The sequence below is a fragment of the Neomonachus schauinslandi genome, chromosome 8, assembly GCF_002201575.2.
Source record: "Neomonachus schauinslandi chromosome 8, ASM220157v2, whole genome shotgun sequence".
In the NCBI taxonomy this organism is placed as follows: domain Eukaryota; kingdom Metazoa; phylum Chordata; class Mammalia; order Carnivora; family Phocidae; genus Neomonachus; species Neomonachus schauinslandi.
This window is the reverse complement of record NC_058410.1, coordinates 5,048,193-5,067,653: the sequence shown is the minus strand read 5'-3', so window position 1 is coordinate 5,067,653 and position 19,461 is coordinate 5,048,193. Positions and strand designations below refer to the sequence as shown.

The window sequence follows — 19,461 nt, the reverse complement described above, 5'->3', positions numbered from 1 at the left end:
CAGAATGTAAATAATGATGTTGCACTACTTTAAAATAAGCATTTTGTGAGTCATCTAACAATCTTGTAAGGTCTATGTTTTAAAAGCTTTCATTTCACAGATGAGGAAATTGAGTAAATGTCAGTTTAAGTCTCTCTCCCTCATGTTTTTTCCACAAAGTCCATAGTCCAGCGATCCACAGCCATGGGGGTTTTTCTACCTAGGCTAATATTTTTCCTGAAGCTAGAGGTGTGGGCAGCTCCTTGATGTGACCCAACTTTTTTTCTGGATGCCTAGAGAAAGTTGTGGAGAACCCATGGGTTAAGACATAACGATGTAGCCGTAACTTTCTAGTCAGTGTGTAGCGAGCAGTTCAAGGACGCCCTCACGTTTTCTTATAGCCAGTTTCACATGACCTTCGCTGTACTGGAGAAGTACCACCAAGTAGAGGCACCACAGAGAGGGAGAAATGTGACAAACCTTGCCTGATGCCACGTTGAATGGAGGACTGTTGTCTATCAGAGGGTTGCTTGGCCTGTCTCATCGCATGTTCCTGGGGTGACCTGTACTTGTAATAAGGAGAAGAATGAGATTTAGGAGCGTGGACTGATTTAAAAGATTTTTGTTTGTTCCATCTTTTTCTGTATAAAATAGTATTTTGCTCCTAAATTTATTTGTTGAATGGATGGACTGTGGATTTGGGCAAATCCGCACTCAAATCCCAACTCGACCACTTCTCGGCTGTGGGATCTTAGAGACAATTTAGTTCATTTCTCCAGGCTTCTGTGTCTTCGTCTATAACATGAGGTTGGTAAGAGTTAACTGTCTGGATGTTTCACTGTTAATTCAATCACTTAAGTCATGCACTGGAGTCAGCTTGTGCTGATTTTGAGGTGCAAATGTTAAGCTATTGATAGCTTGAAATTGGTTATGGTGGAAGAATTTACACCACAGAAGTTGGCAGGTAACATTCTTCCCTCTTCCCTACAGAACTGACTGACCAACGTAGCACCGAACGTAAGGCACGGAAAGAGTGCTAGCTAGTGGTATTTAGCACCCGGGATGACAATGGGGTGGTGCTTTCCCGGATAAACAGCTGTAGGGATATCATTTGTTTGTGTGGGTTGATAAGGAACGCCCTTGCTTATGAAACTGCATTTAACATATACTTATGACAAAGGAAAATGTGCTTAATGTTCCAGAGACTAAGTCCTGGCAGAGAGGAAACCAGTCAATTGAGAAATTTGATGTGAGTTAAGTTTCTATGACGGTCTTTGTTGACCTGGATGCCAGACTATAAAACTAGCCCTTCAAATGTATTAGCACGAGAGGCCTTCTCGTTTTGTAATTTATTTCTACATGCTTATGGTCTCCTAAATTTGCAATTTTGGTTATTTCTGGTACATACAGCGCCAACTTAAACAATGAAAGTGATGAGTAGCAGATACTATAGATGTTCTTCTTGTTGGTCTTATGAACACTAAGCAGTCAGAATTGGCTTTGTATATTTAAATTCTTATGCCATCAATGCTAAATATTTCTTGTTAACATCTTCTGGTTGTTGTCGAACTGAGGGATTTTCTCCACACCATACAGTTATTCTATAATTTTGCCTCTGCTGGGTTTCTCTAATTCACGTGAGACCATTGTGATGACGACTTCCTAGTATTCAATGGAAGGAAACTATATTTATTATGATCTTATGTCCCAAGTTTTCCAAGACCGTTCCAGGTTTATGATAGTTTTATAATTTTATTCATTTCAATTAAGAAGGTTTATTACATGTCAAGTAATCATTACCTAATTTTATACTGCTTTCAGTTTTTAACATGAATGAATTAATATATTATAAAAATAGTATAATATCTTAATACAAAAAGTAGACAAATAATTTATATGAAAAATCATATAAAGGTGTGATATCAAATTCACATTTAGTTGTACATTTAATAACCCTCAATGATCGAAAAGAACAAAATTACTCAATATTAACTTGGCAAATTCAGAACATATAATCACCAAGCATGATCTTGAGTTTAGTAATGGAAGGTAATCAGTGTGGCATATATTCATGCATGAACTACTATGTAATACTTATCACAGGATTCAGCTTGATAACCCAGTCAGAAAAAAAAACTAAAGCAAATTGTCACATAGATACTTTATTTTAGGAAAGTCAAACTGCACACCTCTCATTAGAAGAAAACAACTAAAAAGGATTGATTTTAATCTATGTAAATAATCTATAGGAAACATGGAGACTTTTGAAGAAATACATTTTTTCCTCCATAGGATAGAAAGTCTGTGAGATTGGAAAACAGAAGTTTTATCTTACTAATTGGATGAGTTAAGGAGGCATTTACAGAAGGGAAAATGGTACTTTGCCCAATGGGAAGAGAAGAGAGGAGTGAATACAATATAGTAGATTGTTGAGGTTATGAGGGAGGAAGTTAATATTATTTTGAGCACAGTTAGGTTCCAAAGACTATACGAGGGGCTTTGGATATATTTTTAAATGTTGATTCTCAGAACATATCTTGCAAGGCAGATAATATCCCCAACAGTCACGACTGCCTAAGTTGTGGAACAGGACTTGAATTGAATTTAGGTCTGTCAGATTTCAAAGCCCACACTCTTTCCAAGATACCATCCTGCCTCCCAGCCACTTACTGGACCTCTATGTGGCAGGTTCCTTGGAGGCAATTTCTCATTTTAGTCTCAGGAAAACAGTGAAGATATTTTTTATAGACAAGCCTGTTTCATTTATATAATATCACAATTTTAATTCTCAAAGGCTCTTTCCTGTTATCTAAATGTTCCTTTATAAGATTTTTATTTTTAAAGATAAAACCAATACTACACATAAAAGCACAGTTAAAAAGAACATAGCAAAGAAAAACGGAATGAACTGCATTTTAGAATGGTGCTTTCAGCTGGCTGATCTTAATAATGAACTTAAACCTCGTTGAATCCTGTGGCCTAAGCTGTGGTTTCAAGCCTGGCCACGCCCCCGGATTAACCTAGGGAGCTTTGTAAGATCACAGATTCATGCGTCCCATAGCTGGAGGTTTGACTTCACTAACTCTGGAGTGAAGCCTGCGAGTGTGTGGTTTCTTCAGTTCTCACTTAATTTCTGAGCCTACTTTTCTCATCTACAAAATAGGAATGAAGACACGAATCTTCCAGGATTGTTGTGATAGGTGAGATAATGAGTATAAAGCGCCTGGTGGTCCTTGGCATACATCCAGTGTAGGCGATAAGTAGTGGATACTTACCCTGCTGTTCAAAACATGGTCTTGGCTTTATGGAAATACGCATTTTTTTTTTTTTTTTGGTAATTTGTAGGCAGTAAATGCTCCCTATATTCCTCCTAAATTTCCATTTGCCTTGAGTTTTTCCTTCTTGAGGGCAATCCTTTTACAAAGCTAGGATGAGCCTAATTGTCTCCAAGCAAATTACATTTTGTTTGGGCGCTATTATGAAGTCATAAAAACATCATCTCTTTCCCCAAACTACTTGCTCTGAATCCACTGCACTGGTGAAGTGTGAAGTTACATCAAAATGAGTCACAGATCCTAAGGAGCCATCCTCAGGAACTGTGACAGGCAGCAATCATGTTCTCTCCCTTACTGTACGGATCACTCACCTCTCAGGTGTCAGTCCCAGGTACTCCTGCCAAACCTCAGATGAGGAATCCCTGCACAGTGCCATCTGTACCAATGCCCACATAGCCTTGAGGGTTTGCACCTGTGAATCTGCAGTTAACTCCTTCTTGGGCCTAAAGATGGAATTTTCTCTTTTTTTAATTTAAATTTTATCAAATACCACCCATATGTGGTTTTAAAAGTCAAATATCACTAAAGGGTTTAAAATGTAAAAGCAAGCGTCCCCTGACCTTCTCCTTCCCCAGGGGCCCAGCCCCCACTTCTGCTATTTTGGGCACTGCTTTCAATACTTACCTCCCCATTCTAAATAATATTATATATAACTTTCATATTTTTAAAATTTTAGACATCATATATGTGGACTCCTTTTTTTTTTAAATGGAAGATAAACATTTAGCTCTTTTAGACATCTTCCTGACCTTCTCCCCAGACTTTCAATAAGTTTACATGGTGATTTTTGAATATTCAGTGTTTACATCACTATAACTTGTTCACAGATGATTATGATTCCTTTCTTGTACGATATTTGTTTTCAATATTGACTTGCTTGGCTGTCTATTTCTCCATCACCGAATCCCCTCCAAATTTTGCAGTCAACCAATAAAACTCCTTTCTATAATTAAAGACATGAGTTGCATATTTTTCTTGGATTTCTCAGCTCTGGAATTTATCCTCTTGGAGCTCAGCAGCATCTGGGTCCTGTAGGGGTGAAGCACCCTTGTCATATTGGACTCCCCTCTATAAGCACTTGGAGTATTCTACTTACTTCTTCTCCAAACTTGACCTTCTGCCTCTTGGATCTTTTTCTTAGTTTACTCTCTGGTGCTGGTATAACTCATTGAATTTTTCTCAGCTCTCTGAGAAAAATCTGTGTGGGAAACAATCTTTTTGAGAACTGCAGGTCTGAAACTATCTTTTATCTGTCCTTGAGTGATGCTTTACCTAAACTGAAATTTCAATTTGAAAGTGTTTTTTCTTCAGAATTTGAAGAAATTGCTCTATTGTCTACATGCTTCCAGTGTTGCTGTGGAGAAGTATAATATTATTTTGATTCATAATTATTTTGGTTTTTAAAAAATTATTGTAATCTCTAGAAGCCTTTAGAGTCTTAGTTCATGGTGGTCTGATGTAAGTTCTTTTTTTTTTTAAGTTTTAGACTATTTATGCTAGACACTTGATGGAGTCATTCAATCTGGAAATTCTTATCCTTCCATCATTATGAGAAATTTTTTTGTATTTTTCTTTGCCAATTACTTTTCCACCATTTTCTCCAGCCTCTCTTTTTTGGATGTCCTATTATGTGGATGTTGGACCTCTCTGTTTTTTTTTTTTTAATTAATTAATTTTAAGTTAATTTTTATATTTTTAAATTATTTTTAATTTTTAAATTTTTTATATGGACCTCTCTGTTTGATCATCTAATTGCTTTATATATTTTTGTCCTATTTCCTTTTACTTTTTCTTTTAGTTTTATTTTATAGGAAATTGCTTCAACTTACTTCACATTTGATAAATTTTTAAAATATAATCATTTTAATTCCTAAGAGGTCTTTGTTATTCTTACAATTGCCCTTTTCTAAAGCAGCTGATTTTTATTTCAGTGATGTATAGTATTCTTTTGTCTCTCTGAGCATATACATATATTTTGAAGTTTCTCCTACTTCCTGTCTAGTCTCCTTTTCTCCAAGTTTCTTTTCTTGATTTGTTTCTTTTTATTCTCTGTCTTTTGTGTTAGAAGCTTTCTTCCAATGGTTGGTGGTCTTTAGTTATTTGTCACGTGTAGGAACAAACCTATAGAAAGTGTGTTAGAAGCTATGTATACTGGGGTAAAGTTATTATCTGGTGGGGCATCACTATGGGGTGATTATGATAAGGAAAATCTGTGTCCTAAGATGGCCAACCGAGCCAGTGAGAAAGTCCCAGTCCTTGCCCTGGGGCTCTTCTGGGTTCTTCTCCCTGCTCTGCTTCCCGCGTGGACCAATCCAGGTTCTTCTCCCTGCCTCGCTTCGCATACGTGCCAAAAGTGCCAAATGTGTGAAAGTAGATGTGTATAGATTGCCCCCTTTGTTTGTGCTCGGGGCTCAGACCTTTGGAGACCACTCTCCTCTGAGCTCGCAACGTTAAATAAACCTCCTGTCCTCCAAGATCTCCGGATGCCGCTTGGTTCTTCCGTCAGGCGATCCAGTCCAGGTTCCATAACAATCAGACAGCACTTGGCTATTTTGTTGTGGATGGCCAAATACCATTATCTTTAGGAATCTCTCCAGGGCTAGTTGCTTTCCCCAAAGAAGACTCTTCTATTCAGCTTGCCAGTATAAACCTGGATGACTGTGGGTTCCAAGGACACACAGGGCTGGGAGCCTCACCATCTAGTACGATGACTTTCATGCAAGTCCCCTTGTTTTCAGTCCATTGCTTCACTTCTCAACCCTCTCTGTATCTAGCATCTGGAGTCCAGAAGACCTCTAGCCTAACTTCCCCAAGAGTACATGTCTTGTCTCCTGCTAGGTTGGAGGGAGAGGGAAAGGGAGAAGAAGGATCTGGGGGTCTAAGTGCTCCTCACACAGGCTTTCGTCCTGCTGGCTGTTTCCAGCCGCATGCCTCACTCCCCCCTTCCCTTTGCCTGGTGTCTACACTTTCTGTTGTACTTGTAGCTTGTCTACCGATGGCTTCCCTCTCCCCAGGCCCTTTATTTTCTCTACTTTGCTGAATTGGTTATCACTCTTTTATCTGCTTTCCTATCTTCCAAAATAGCCTTTTTGTGTGTGTATGTTTTCAGTGTTTCCTCTGTGCAAACTTTTATTTTAACTATTTGAACTACTTAGAACCTAGGTTGTACAGATTGTCTTGCTAGAACTTCACTCTGGCTGTGGGCTTGCTCAGCACTTGTGAACACCTTGTGTGGCCCAAGCTCCACATGACTATGGGTTTTGGGTGGTGGAAGAGGAATGGAGAATTGCAAAGTGCCTCCTGGCTCCTGTCTTCATCAGCAGGCTAAAGGCTGGGGATGACGCCACAGAGAGGCGGTGTTTTCACCTCCCTTCCCATTTTTATATATTTTGTTTAAAGCTAAAAGGAGAAAAAAAAATTCTCAATCATTCAAACGATTGAATCAAGACCTCTGGGATAGAAATGGGGTGGTTATATGAGCCCGTGTTTTCTTGCTTTCCTGAGACCTAGAGGGCACATCTCTCACAGGTCCAAGGCTGCTCTGCTCCCCAAGAACCCTCACTGGGCCTGGCTTCACACTGACTGCTGGATGGCCCATAGCTTCTTTCAACTCAAAATAAACTAATTTAATAGAATTATCTTCAATCTTCATGTCTTCTCCAGCCAACCTATTTTTCAAACCAGAAGTCAATCCAGACTGTCTCTTCCTCATTCTCTGAATGCTGTTAGCCAGTCAATAAATCCCTATTCTGAGTTCACTAATGTCTCTCCCTGTCCCCACCACCTCCATTCGTGTCTACTAACCTCAAAATATGGCCTTATTTGGAAATAAGGTCTTTGCGGAAGAATTGGTTAAATTAAATTTGGTTAAATTAAGATGAGTTCATACTGGATTAAGGTGGGCCCTAATCCCACGACTGGTGTCCTTATAAGAGAGATTTAGAGAAACACAGAGACACATGGAGGGAAGAAGACCATGTGACAACAGAGGCAGAGATTGGAGTGTCCCAGCCATAAGCCCAGGACGCCAAGGATTGCTCGCCACCACCACCAATTGGAAGAAGCAAGGGAGGATTCTTCTCTGAGAGCCTTCAGAGTGAGCATAGCCTTGCTGACACCTTGACTTTGGACTTCTGGCCCCCAGAACTGTGGCAGCGTAAATTCTGATTATTTTAAGCTACTCAGTTTGAGGTACTTTGTTACAGCGACCCTAGGAAAATAATACCATCTCATTGATTCTACTTCTTTAATTTTCCCCCTATTGATCCCTTTACAGGCCAAGCGTAATGGCTTTAGTTAAAGCCCTGTCATTCCCAAACTGGATTACTGCAATGGAAATTTATTTATTTATTCTGAAGTTGCTCTCGCTGTATCCTCCCATGTAGATAGACCGCCCTCTTCGTTCATGGATTTTTTGATGTTTTGGTGCTTTCAATACGGGCCCTCTTTAGAGTGTAAGCTTTCAGTAGTGTTTATGTCCAGCAGCTTTTATAAATTTAGCTGATTGCCAGATAGACTCAGGCATCAGGGACCAGTGTGGAACCCTGAAGAGTCACTGGAGGTCCTGTAGTCACCATCACCAATGGAAATGGAAGGTTTAGGATTAGTCATGTTTAATATTCTTTCTCATTCTGACATCTTAGGACCTTGTGATCTTAAATCTTCCCCAAAGCCACCTTTGGGGTGTACTTATGACACATGGCACATAAGTCACATCTGCTGGAGTAGGATCGAAGGAACCAGAAGCCCCAGAGCATGTGTCAGGGATGGGTGGTGAGGTTTCTGGCCGTTCTGCACACTTTGCCTCATCTGCCAAAGGAAGAGAGTTAAACCGAATGATCTCTGCAGACCCTCCAAGCTCCAGCCTCAGATGAACATAATGACAAGAGCGGATGAGAATCATAGCCGTGTTTTTGAGGACCCATGTGTACACACGGGTGATCACATTTAACTCCCTGGCTCTATGTCTCACCAGGTGGTAGTAATTCCACTGGGCTGGCGGTTGACAGCCAGCGTAAGGTTGCCGAAATTGCCTCGTGAGTGAGAGTCACTCCTTTTAGGAAGCTAAAATGCCTATCCTGTGAAGAATGAAGATAAACCTCTAGTCTTTTATTACCCAACTTAGGTAACAACTGTCATAACCAACATTAACTGAGTGATAATATGGGTGAGTAGTGCACTAAGGGATTTACTTGTCTTTCTTCAAGTTAATCCTTATCAGAATTTGTCACTTATAAATGTAGTTTGAGGTTTTTTTTTTTTTTTTTGGCACAAGAAATACAAGAGTCCACAAAAAACACTCAGTCTCTCATCCTCCTGAAGCACTGTAATGATTATCCCCACTTTACAGAGGAGAAAACCAAGGTTTAGCAAGGTTATATAACCTGCCTAAGATGATATTACCAGTAAATGGCAGAGACAGGACCAAACTCACATGGAATATAGGCACCTCACTGCCTAGCAAAAGTTTTGAGTGTCCAGCTTCCTTATTCAACAGGGGAATTGGCAAAATGTTTGTTTCTGTAGCCCGATGTCAGTGGCTATTCTTAATGATCAATATCCAAGGTGACTTTCCAGTATTTTCGTAGATTTCCAATATGCTTCCAATCGAGGAGGCACAGCTCTCCCTATTTAGATTGAGGGGACGGAGAGTTCGAGCCTAGCACCGAAGGCTCGGGGAAAGCCCACACTTTCCCTGCCCTTGCGTGAAACTCTATTTTCCCCAGTTTTCACTCCTTGTAGGCTACTGCTTGATGACTGTGGCCTGAAGTGATTCAGGCAGCGGATGGTAACTGTGGCCAGTGCTCTGCTCAGATTGTTCCCTGGCCGGTGAGGTGGGACAGACGGCACATTCAGACTTAGCACGTGCATCTGAATCAGTAGCCGCGTCCCGGAGGGAAAATACGATTGCTTTATGAGTCAAGGCAACAATGTCTTGGAATTGCTGAAGGAATTATAATTATGCTTGCTTGTTCCCCCAGAATCAAACAGAAAGTGAAAGGAAGGTGGCTTTGGCGAGTACACATTATTCTTTTTCATTTTTTTATGGCACAAAATGTACACCGGAAATAACAATAGTGACTATTTTTTTTGATAACCTTAATTTGTCCTCATTTGAAGCATTAACATTTATGAATGGTGTTAATGGAAATCTTTTAGTGTAACTCTGTAGGTGCCGTGTTTTTAACCTCTTACCCCCACCTCTGTGAGGGGAAATTCATCTTGCAAAGCTTTTACAAGAAGAAGTACATTTCACATGAGCACGAATCTCCCATTTTGTGTCTCTTTCCCCCATATTTTTACTCCACCTCTCCTGGCCAGTGTTGGATTAACGGCATTAGGATTTTTATTTTCCCGATCTAAGGGCAGAAGAATTGGACCCATTATATCTGGTAATTTATCAAACAGTTTCTCTATCACAAAGGACATTTTTTTCCTCTCTCTGGGTTTCTGGCAGCTCATCTCACCCTGCCAGGGGGAGATTGAACACTTTAATCTTTTGAAGAGTTCACATCAGAAGATTTCACCACATGCCTCTAAGATTTCACCTCATGAGAAATTCCCCTTAAAATCTGTGGTTTTGCCTCTTCCCAGGACCTTTTGAATTCCGTAATGGTGTCATGTGTTGGCTGTGCAGTTTGCTCACTTTGAAGGAAATACAGATGCTTTTACTAGTCTCTTTTGAAAGATAAAGGTTGGTGGTGATGTTAGGAGGAGGGGTTGGAAATCCTTCAACAGCCAGAGGATGATCTTTGGATAATTCGGGATGCACCCTGGGGCATTCTTAATACCCCACCTCCCGAGGCCGGAGTAAATATTAACGCTCTGATTTCTGGTCTCTGGGAGAAATACTTGTGGTAGAGTAGCAGGTCCTCTCCCGTCAGCAACGCACAGCTCAGAGCGTGTGAGGTTTCCTCTGAACTCGGGCTGCCTGTTAGCACCAGCTGGGAAAATGTGGGGAAATACCAACAACTAGCCCCCCCCCACACCTGGCCAATTAAATCACAACTCCTGATTTGGAGGCTAGGAACCAGAGACTCTCAGAGCTTCTTAAGCGATTCTAGCGTGCCCCTCGTGCTCATCCTGGGTCCTGCTGGGGAGAGAGCTCTGGAAGGAAGTGGAAGGCTTAATCATCACCTCTGTCCACCTGCACCAGCTGCCCTGCCTGCCTTTCTTTCCTTTTGCTCCTCAGACCTGTGGCAAGCAGCTGCCGAGAGCAAGGATGAAGAGGATGGCCAAGGGCAGCAACTCTCCTGGGCACGGTGAGTGTCCAGACTCGCGCTCAGAGCCCGACAAATGATTGCATCAAGGCAACCGGTGGGCGCGCTTCATGTGCATCACCTTTAAGAGGGGCGTCCTAAGCAAACATTCTTCGGCTTTTCCTCCCATTTCCAGCAATGGAGCTTCTGTCACAGGTCAGCCCTCCCTTGGCATTCCAAAGAACGTTCCCATTCAGTGCAGCATGTGGGGCCGGTTCCTTTTCCACAGTGAGATCGACTTCCACTGACAGCAGCAGCTGCGCTGGGCTGGCTGGTTCCCTCAGGGGAGCCCCAGTGCCCAGACTTCTCTGACAGGGGTGCAAAGGAAACATGTTCCAAACAGAAAGAAAAGGCCAGAGGAGAAGGGGAGAAGGCAGATTTTCAGCTTTGCTGGGCTAGTGCTCCTAAGTGAAATAAAGACAACTTTTTAAACTGAAAAATCAGGAAATTTAGTTGCTTTGACTAGACTGTTTGTGTCAGGTTTCACTGATTATTCCCAGGATTTGTGCAAATTTAGATTAGCGTGAAATGAAGAACTTCATGAGGCAGGAGAGGGCTCCTGGACGTTGCACTTTGCATGTCTTCTATCTTATCCTGGGTCTTCCCAGAACGGCCCTCTCGACCACACATTCTGTTAGCGATTCTTCTTTACAAAAAAAAAAGCAATGTATCAAACAACAAAACTGTGTAGTTAAATATAGGCACTGACCTATGTGTCTTAAAAATGAATCCTTACTGTTTTAATGTTACAAAAGGGAAATATGTTTATTACAGTAGAGTTAGCACATATTAATTAACAATAAAAAAATCCCACTATCGCATCATCCAATTTAAAAGTCCTTGCTGACTTTTTTTCTTCCTCCATCCCTTGCAACAAAAATGGAATTTCATCATGGCTGACTGTTTTACAACCTGCTTTTATTTTTTACTGAATATATGCACATATTTCTGTGTGTTTATTTAATATTACTTGAAGGTTGCATAGTAGTCCATAATGTGGATACATTTTAATTCATTTAAGTGAGGTCTACACATGGGCATTTAAGTTGTGTCTAATTTTTTCTCTGTTTCATCTATGATATTCTGTAATAAATATACTTTAGCTAAACATTCAGACATACCCTATGATGTGCTGAAAATGCTTTCTGGAGCTGCAGGGGGGTAAGAGCCCTGATTGTAGCGTCGGTGGATTTTCCGAGGTGGTTGTGCCCCTGTCCTACCTTGACCAGCTTCAAGCTGCCGGGGTGCTGACCCTGAATACACAGCTGGGAGGCGTGAGGTGTGAGCGGATGGTTCTCACAAGCCGGCACGAGCAAGCTCCAGCACAGCTGGGACCACCCGTGCTAAGATTTGAGGATAAATCCCTGAAAGTGGAGTTTCTGGGTCAAAGGGTACGAACGCTGTAAAAGGTTTTTATCGGTTTTGTCGAGCTATCCTCCAGAAAGATCAAAATTTATAGCCCCGTCAGGAGCAGATGGGTGGGTTCGGAAGCTTCTAATTTCCCCAGGGTCCCATCTGTCCTCAGTTGGAAGGGACTCCCTCTGCAGGCAGTGAGAGGTCTGTCTTGGGGAATTTCTCACGTCCGTAGGCCAGGCCACCAACCTCTTGGCCGCACATTCAAATATAAAAGGAAGAGCCGGCCTGAGTCTTCGAGTTGCCTCTTTGACCTCTGAGATTTTAGGAGAAGGTAAGTACAAAACAACAACAACAGAGATGCCAGGAGGCGGTTCATAATACATACCAAACACAAGTGACGTAAAGGTTTGGAGGACGGAGAACAGGGGTGTAGGAGCCTGGCTAGGAAAGACTTCACGGCGGGGAGGACTGTTCCACAAGAAAAGGTCTTAGCTGGTGTTTGGGCTGCCGGGTCTTCATCAATAGGTTTTCGATCACTGAAGTAGGGATTCTCAGCATCCTCGGCCGACTGATGGAGGTGGGAGGCGCTGAGGAGAAGGACGGCCACGTTTGTCTGGAGGACACTCTGCAGGGCGGGCCTTGCCACCACCTGAAACCTTGCGTGAGAGGCCAGCCCCGGGATGGGAGCCCCGCCCATGGTTCTAGCCAGTTTTTCTCAGCCGACCCCCACCTCACTACCGTAGCTTGTCTCCCCCTTCCACGTTAGGGGTTAAAAAATCCAAATTGTGATGCATCTCTCCACTCCCGCACCAAGAGCAGGGCCGGTGGACAGAGGCGTGCTGTGCCAATTAGATCTGCTGCTCTGTTCCTCGCCCGGGACCAGCCCTCCCACAGTGCGCTCGAGCTTGTACAACCCAAATATCAGGTAACATGAAGGCTTGCGTTCTGCGTAGAGAGCTGTCCCCAGAATTTATCGATGTTTGCGGCATCTGATTACTCCTGAGCCAGAGAAGGCCAGGAGGAGAATCTTCTATTTTTCCTGTTGACCTTTGAAAAGTAGCATCCTGTGACTTTCTCCATAAAGCCCCTGACCTTCACGCAGCTAAATCTTCAACTTTTCCACAAATTATTGCACTTTTTCCCAATGTTTTCTTTAGTAGATAGGGAATGGCATGGGTGTTTGCTTTTGCCCCCAGGAGGGGAGCTGCAGGAGGGAGAGTGGCTGTCTGGAGGGCGAGGCCTTCCCTGCACAGCACCTTCCTGTGCCTGGGAGCCTAGGATGTTAGCAGCCCACTGGGGATGCCTTCCAATGAGACAGGAAACATTTTAGGCAACGAAATGGTTTTAAAAAACCATCTCACACCAGATGAAATCTCAGATCTTGCAATTTTGTTTTGTCTTTTCCCTCCTCCGCCGTTTCCCTTTGAAGTCTAAGCCGCCTTTCCTTGTGCAAATGCAGTTGTGACTGGTGAATTGTGGTTTATTTTAAGGCAAGAAAAGGAGTGGAGCAAAGACACGCCTCTTTTCACTCATTAGTAAAATTCGAGCACACGCAACCTTGTGCAGACATGCAGAGGACGATGCCGAGCACGGAGACGCTTGGGCTGGGGTCCCCGTGCCCTGCTGGATGGGGGGCTCTGGGTCCGTGTTCCAGCACTGTGATGACAACGTAGGCTTGGAGATTTACATTCTCCTTTCGTTCCCAGGCCAGCTTGTTGCCCCCACTTTAGTTCAGAGCTCTGTTCTTTTGGGTCTTAAGGATTATAGTCGACTCCATATTCATTTTCTTTAGAATCTGTATCTCCGACCAATCTTTTCTGCATACCATAGCCAGAAAAATGCTGAAATGTCACATCAACCTGATTATGTCCCTGTCTTCCTATTTTGTACAGGATAAACTCTAAGTCCACTACTTACCCCTTGCAGTGTTTCTTAGTTAACTGCCATCTAGCCTTCCAGCCTTATCTCCCAGCTCTGTTTCCCGATCACTCACAGCCTCTAAAGTGATGCACTTACCAGGCAGCATCACTCGCCAAGACCTAGAGCAAAGCCCTTGTCTGCCAAGAAGTCTTTGTTGGAATGCCACCGAGGGAACACTTCCTGCTTGGAATTAGATATCTTCTCATTTGTATCATTCATAGATTTTTAGGATCGATGGGGGCTTTTGCTATCTTTGTTCAATCTTCCAGCATTATAGATGAGGGAACTAAGGTTCGGGGATGAAGTGAATTACCCAAAGCCACCAATAACGACAAGACCAACTGCCGTTTACTGACGGCTTTTCTATACGCCTGGCCAAGTATTTAAAACATCTCACTGAATTAGCTCAACATGCTTACTCAATTACGGAGAACTGGAGGCCCAGAGAGGTTCAGTGACTCCCTAAGTCACTGGTTCCGCCAGCTTACCCAGACGGCCAGCACTGGGCCCAGCTCACGGCCCGCTGCCTGGCTCCAAGGCCTCCCTCGCTCCGCCCTCCCGTGATGCATGTCATGGGATGCTTTGTGATATTTGTGGATTTACCTCATTGGTCCAGCTCCATTTGTAGGTTTCTGGGTAGCAGGGCACATGCTGTCCTTCTTACACTCGTCCAGGTGCTGAGCTGGGGTCCTGCTGATGCTTCCAGACATAGCGAACCCTGTCCTTCGCTAAGCACGGGAGCTCTGCAGCCCCCATGTGCTTCTCATCACTCTGCCCCCATTCCCTAAGAGTAAAATGTCCCCATTCTAGGCAGTTCCAACTCAGTGCAATTTGGATAAATACAGGAGTTTCATCTTCATAGTAAGACCATGGATTGATAGAACCAAGAGACAGCTACCCGCCTCCAGGACGGGGCAGGCTGTTTGGAGGAGACGGGGCAGGGAACTGGCCGGTTCCGTGCCAACATTGTGAGAAGTGTGAACACATCACATCCTTTTGACCTCATCGTACCTCTATGGCATACATATTTTTATCTCCACTTAATAAATGAGGAAATTGATGCTTTAAAGATCCATAGTTCACCCTGGGTCACGCTTCGAGGCAGGACCAGGTTTTCAACTTACCTCTGGCTCTGAAATCCGTGTTTCCCTCCCACACAAGGCTTTGTTGATGTATACACCCTAAGAAGGGTAACATCATAGCATCATAAATCTCCTGCAGGCATGGAATTGTGTCCAGTAATTCTTCTGTGCTGATGGGGTCAGAGGGCTGTGGGGTGGGCAGGTCTGGGGAGCCTCGTGTTACTTACTGTGCAATGATCCCTAAGCCTCCAGTTGACTAGACAAGAAAAGAGTGCTCACCAGGATCCAGGGTGGGACCAATGAGGACAAGTCATGTCAGATTAGCCCCATTCATCTTGGGATAGCAGGTAGCGTTACCAGACGTATAGGCCAGTCTGAGAAATGACAGAAACACCATGTAACTAGAACTTTCCAGGGAGTTTAACAAATTCCTAGAATAACCTTATAGACACATGAAGAAGTAAGGATTGGTGATGACTTCTAGAACTTTCTATAATTGTACCTCAAGTGAAATTGATTAATAGATTGAAGAGGTATTGATGAGCATATTGAAATATTCGGGGCAGGTTTTATTCTTAGCTAATTTGCTGTTTTCAACACTTTTAAAAAAAATTTTATTTATTTATTTGAGAGAGAGACTGTGCAAGCGGCAATGTATGGGGAAGAGCAGAGGGAGAGAGAGAGAATCTCAAGCAAACGCCCCTCTGAGAACAGAGCCTGTCATGGGGCTCGATCTCACAACCCTGAGATCGTGATCTGAGCCAAAATCAAGAGTTGGACACCCAACCAACTGAGCCACTCAGGTGCCCATTAACACGTTTTTTAAAAGTTGGATCCACACCCAGCGTGGAACCCAACATGGGGCATGACCTCATGACGCTGAGACCAAGACCTGAGCTGAGATCAAGAGTTGGACGCTTAACCAGCTGAGCCACCAGGCACCCCTGTTGTTTGCAACACTTCAATCAATAGCTTGGAGGAAATACCAGAGGGTATGCCACGCCCTCTGGCGGGTGTAGGAGTTGACACTTTCCATACTCCCTCCTCCTTGGATGTCTCTCCTTTTTAGGGACCCTTGACAAAATTTCCTTATTTTTTTGGCCACTGGCCTTTTCCAGTTTCTTGTATGGGTTCTTTATCCTTAGCCTGTTTTTTAGAGATAACCCAGGTTCTCAAGATTCTTTCTTGGGCATCCTTACCTCTCACTCATGGAGAGGCCACCTGCTTCCATGGATTCACTTTGCATCTTTCAAAATGACATCTCATGACTGAGGTTGGGTATCTCTGCTTTACTGTCCCACACACGCTTCATATTCTACCAAGCCCAAACTCAACCCTTTCTCTTCCCCCACAAACCCGGTCCTCCTCCTGAAGTCAGTGGATAGACCTCTTCTTTGCCATTTGTCCTTGCCAAAAATTCCAGCTGAGACCTCTGGTTTCATTCTCTTTTCCCACAGTGGAGATAAAAATATCTGTCTTTTCCCACTTACAGCATCTGTTATTTCTAAATTTCCGAAATATGCCCATCCTCCCCCATCTCCATTGCTGTCACTGTCATTCCTGCCAGTTTCATGCCTCAGTTAGACTGTGGAAAGTTTCCTAAGTCATGACCTGTAACTGCTGCTCTGCATCTGGTCTTGCTCCCTTCATAACATACTCGGGGGTGTAGCCAGAGTGGTCCTTTGAAAGTACCAATGTGGTCAGAGCACTGGGTGGAATACGTCAAGTCAGTTGTTTCTGTACGTCTTGCCCCCAGTTTCTGACAGAACTTACTCTGTCTGCATGCTGTGCACCTTTTTACTCTTCAGCCTCATCCCTCAAGACTCCAGTGCCCTGGACACAACACTCCAGGATGGGAATTTTATTTACATCTGGAATAAGGCATGCTTTCTCTCATTTGGGGGACATTGTACATGTGGTTCCTTTTGCCTGAAATATCCTTCCCTCCACTGGTGTATGTAGGTAGTTCCTGCTCACATTTTCTTTCTCATCTTAGATTTCCTTTCCTTCAAAAACCTTCTCTGATGCTCCAAGCCTGACTTAGCTGTTCTTTTTTTGTGCTCACCCAGCCATCACTTATATAGAGGTGGAATGACCTAAAAAGGGGGTATCCAAAGACTGATGGAAGAAATTTTACCCTTTGGGCTCAAATGCTCAGGGATATGCTGAGTTTTAGCAACGTTTGATGTATTTTGTTAACAAATAATATAAATGACACAAACTTGGTGGGAAATCCACCCGATACCATCTTTCTGTGGGTGAAAGTGATGCACTCCCCAGAGACCCTCCTTGTGTTCCTAGACAACCCTCACATGGGATTTTTGCCTGACTGTACATCTCCTACACTTGCCAATGTTTTCCTTGCTTAACTGGACAGATTTCTACCAGAGCAAGCTAGCACTCAACCCAGCATTTAACTGCTCTGCTGTGCGGTAACAGTTCATTCTTTTGTGACATGCCCACAACTTTGATTCTGACAACTTTCCTCTTATGATTTTGTGTTGTTGTTTAATTACATGAATTACAAGTTATATGACCCTGGAATCTGGGAAGAAAATTAAAAATAATTTTAAAAAAGTTGGTGAATAAAGCTGACAGCTCATTTATCAATGCCAATTCAATTGCCTACTCATGGCTGGTAGGTGAAGAACTCCATGAATCAAATTTGTAACTTATGGTTGGCATTTGAAGCAGTAAGTCTTCATGTCTTTAATTTGTGAAAATATTACTAGGCAATTGCCTATTTTCTTCTTGAGATTTTTTTTGATTATTGCGGTGTGTTCATTAGTCTGCTTGGATAACATTTAAAAACACATGTATATAAAATCATACTGCATTGAAACACATACTAGTTGTAAACATCTTGTAATAACAAAAACATCACTGGCACATTGTAGGCTCTCAACATTTATTGACTTAAAGTGAATACTATTCATATTTTTATTTATTTTAACTTCAGAGCATTCTTTTATTTTTGGTTTTTATTTTCAGGAATTTCCAGTTTGCTTTTCATAGTTTAGAGAATTTCATTTCAATGTATAGTAACTGTTTGCTTTTTATTATGATAATGTCCATGATAGATATTGACTTGAAAAATATAAAGTCATGTATTAGGAAAAAATGATGTTGAAATTTAAAGAGAATAGTCATTTCATCCAATTCAACCAGTTGACTCCTGAGAGTGAGTTTTTAATTCTTTATTTTATTGTTTTTATGTCTCACCTGAGTCTTAAATAATCATGGAGAAAACACATTGTACTGTTTTATTAAGACATAAATAGCTATTTGCTAGGCAGGAAAATATAGTAAAATGTAATATTCCACTGTTGAGGTAAAGAAGTTAAGAGTAGTACAGAATTGTACACAGAAATGCTACTTCCTAAAGACTAGTACTGAAGACAGCGGATCTGGGAAAGTCTTGATGGGCTGGCCCAGGAAAATACAGGTCTGAACAGAGGTATCCAAGTGTGGCAAGGTAATGCCACAAGCAAATAGTATTTCTGTGTTTCATGCTTTTTGCTTACTTATGGAAACAGATTCAGTTTTTGGTAGGGGTACAATGAGTAATTTCAAACTTTAAAAAGTACAGTTGATCCTTGAACAATGTGGGGGTTGGAGGCACTGACCCCCACACAGTTGAAAATCCACGTATAACTTTTGACTCCCTTAATTCAGCTAATAGCCTACTGTTCACCAGAAGCCTCACAGAAAACATACAGTCAATTAACACATATTTTGTATGTTATATGTATTGCATACTGTATTTTTATAATAAAGAAAGGTAGTTAAAAGAAAATGTCATCAAGAAAATCATAACAAAGAGAAAATACATTTATAGTATTGTAGTCTATTTCTTGAAAAAAAGATTCATGTGTAAGTGGACCCGTGTAGTTCAAACCCGGGCTGTTCAAGGGTCAACTGTAATTCTGACTTCACATAAATAAGAACAAATCAACTTTGAATTTAAGGACAAAACTGTTATTTTGCCTGTAAGGCCCAAATGTCTGAAATGTTTTGGGGGGTTTAACACAAGCACTAGTACTTGATTTTTGCATTACTACAAATGCTTTATTAAATAGGCATGGCCCTTTCATTAAACTTTTTACCAAATTTGGGAATTCTTTTGGTCATTACTTTTTTCCATTATTTACTTCTGCCCCATTCTCTCTTCTCTCCTTCTGCGATTCTTGTAGGTATAGTATGTATATGTGCTGTTGTCCAATAGATTTCTGAGCGTCTGTTCATGTTCCTTCAATCATTTTTTTCCCCATTTAGTCAGAATGAATAGTTTCTATTTATCTATCATCAAGTTCACTGAATCTTCTGCCACTTCTAATGTTATTAAGTCACGGCCATTAAAATTTCAACTTAGTTGTATTTTCAGCTCTAGAATTTGCATTTTTTAAGACTCCATTTTTCTTTTTTCTTTTTTTTTTTTTAAAGATTTTATTCATTTATTTGAGAGAGAGAGCATGACAGGGGTGAGGGTCAGAGGGAGAAGCAGACTCCCCGCTGAGCAGGGAGCCCGAT

At 42.1% G+C, this 19,461-nt stretch overlaps 1 pseudogene; it reads right to left on the bottom strand.

Annotated features, from left to right (window-relative positions):
- LOC110583161 overlaps positions 1 to 12,626 on the bottom strand; it is a 141,689-nt pseudogene extending 129,063 nt beyond the window's left edge.
- Positions 12,627 to 19,461: the final 6,835 nt, after the last annotated feature.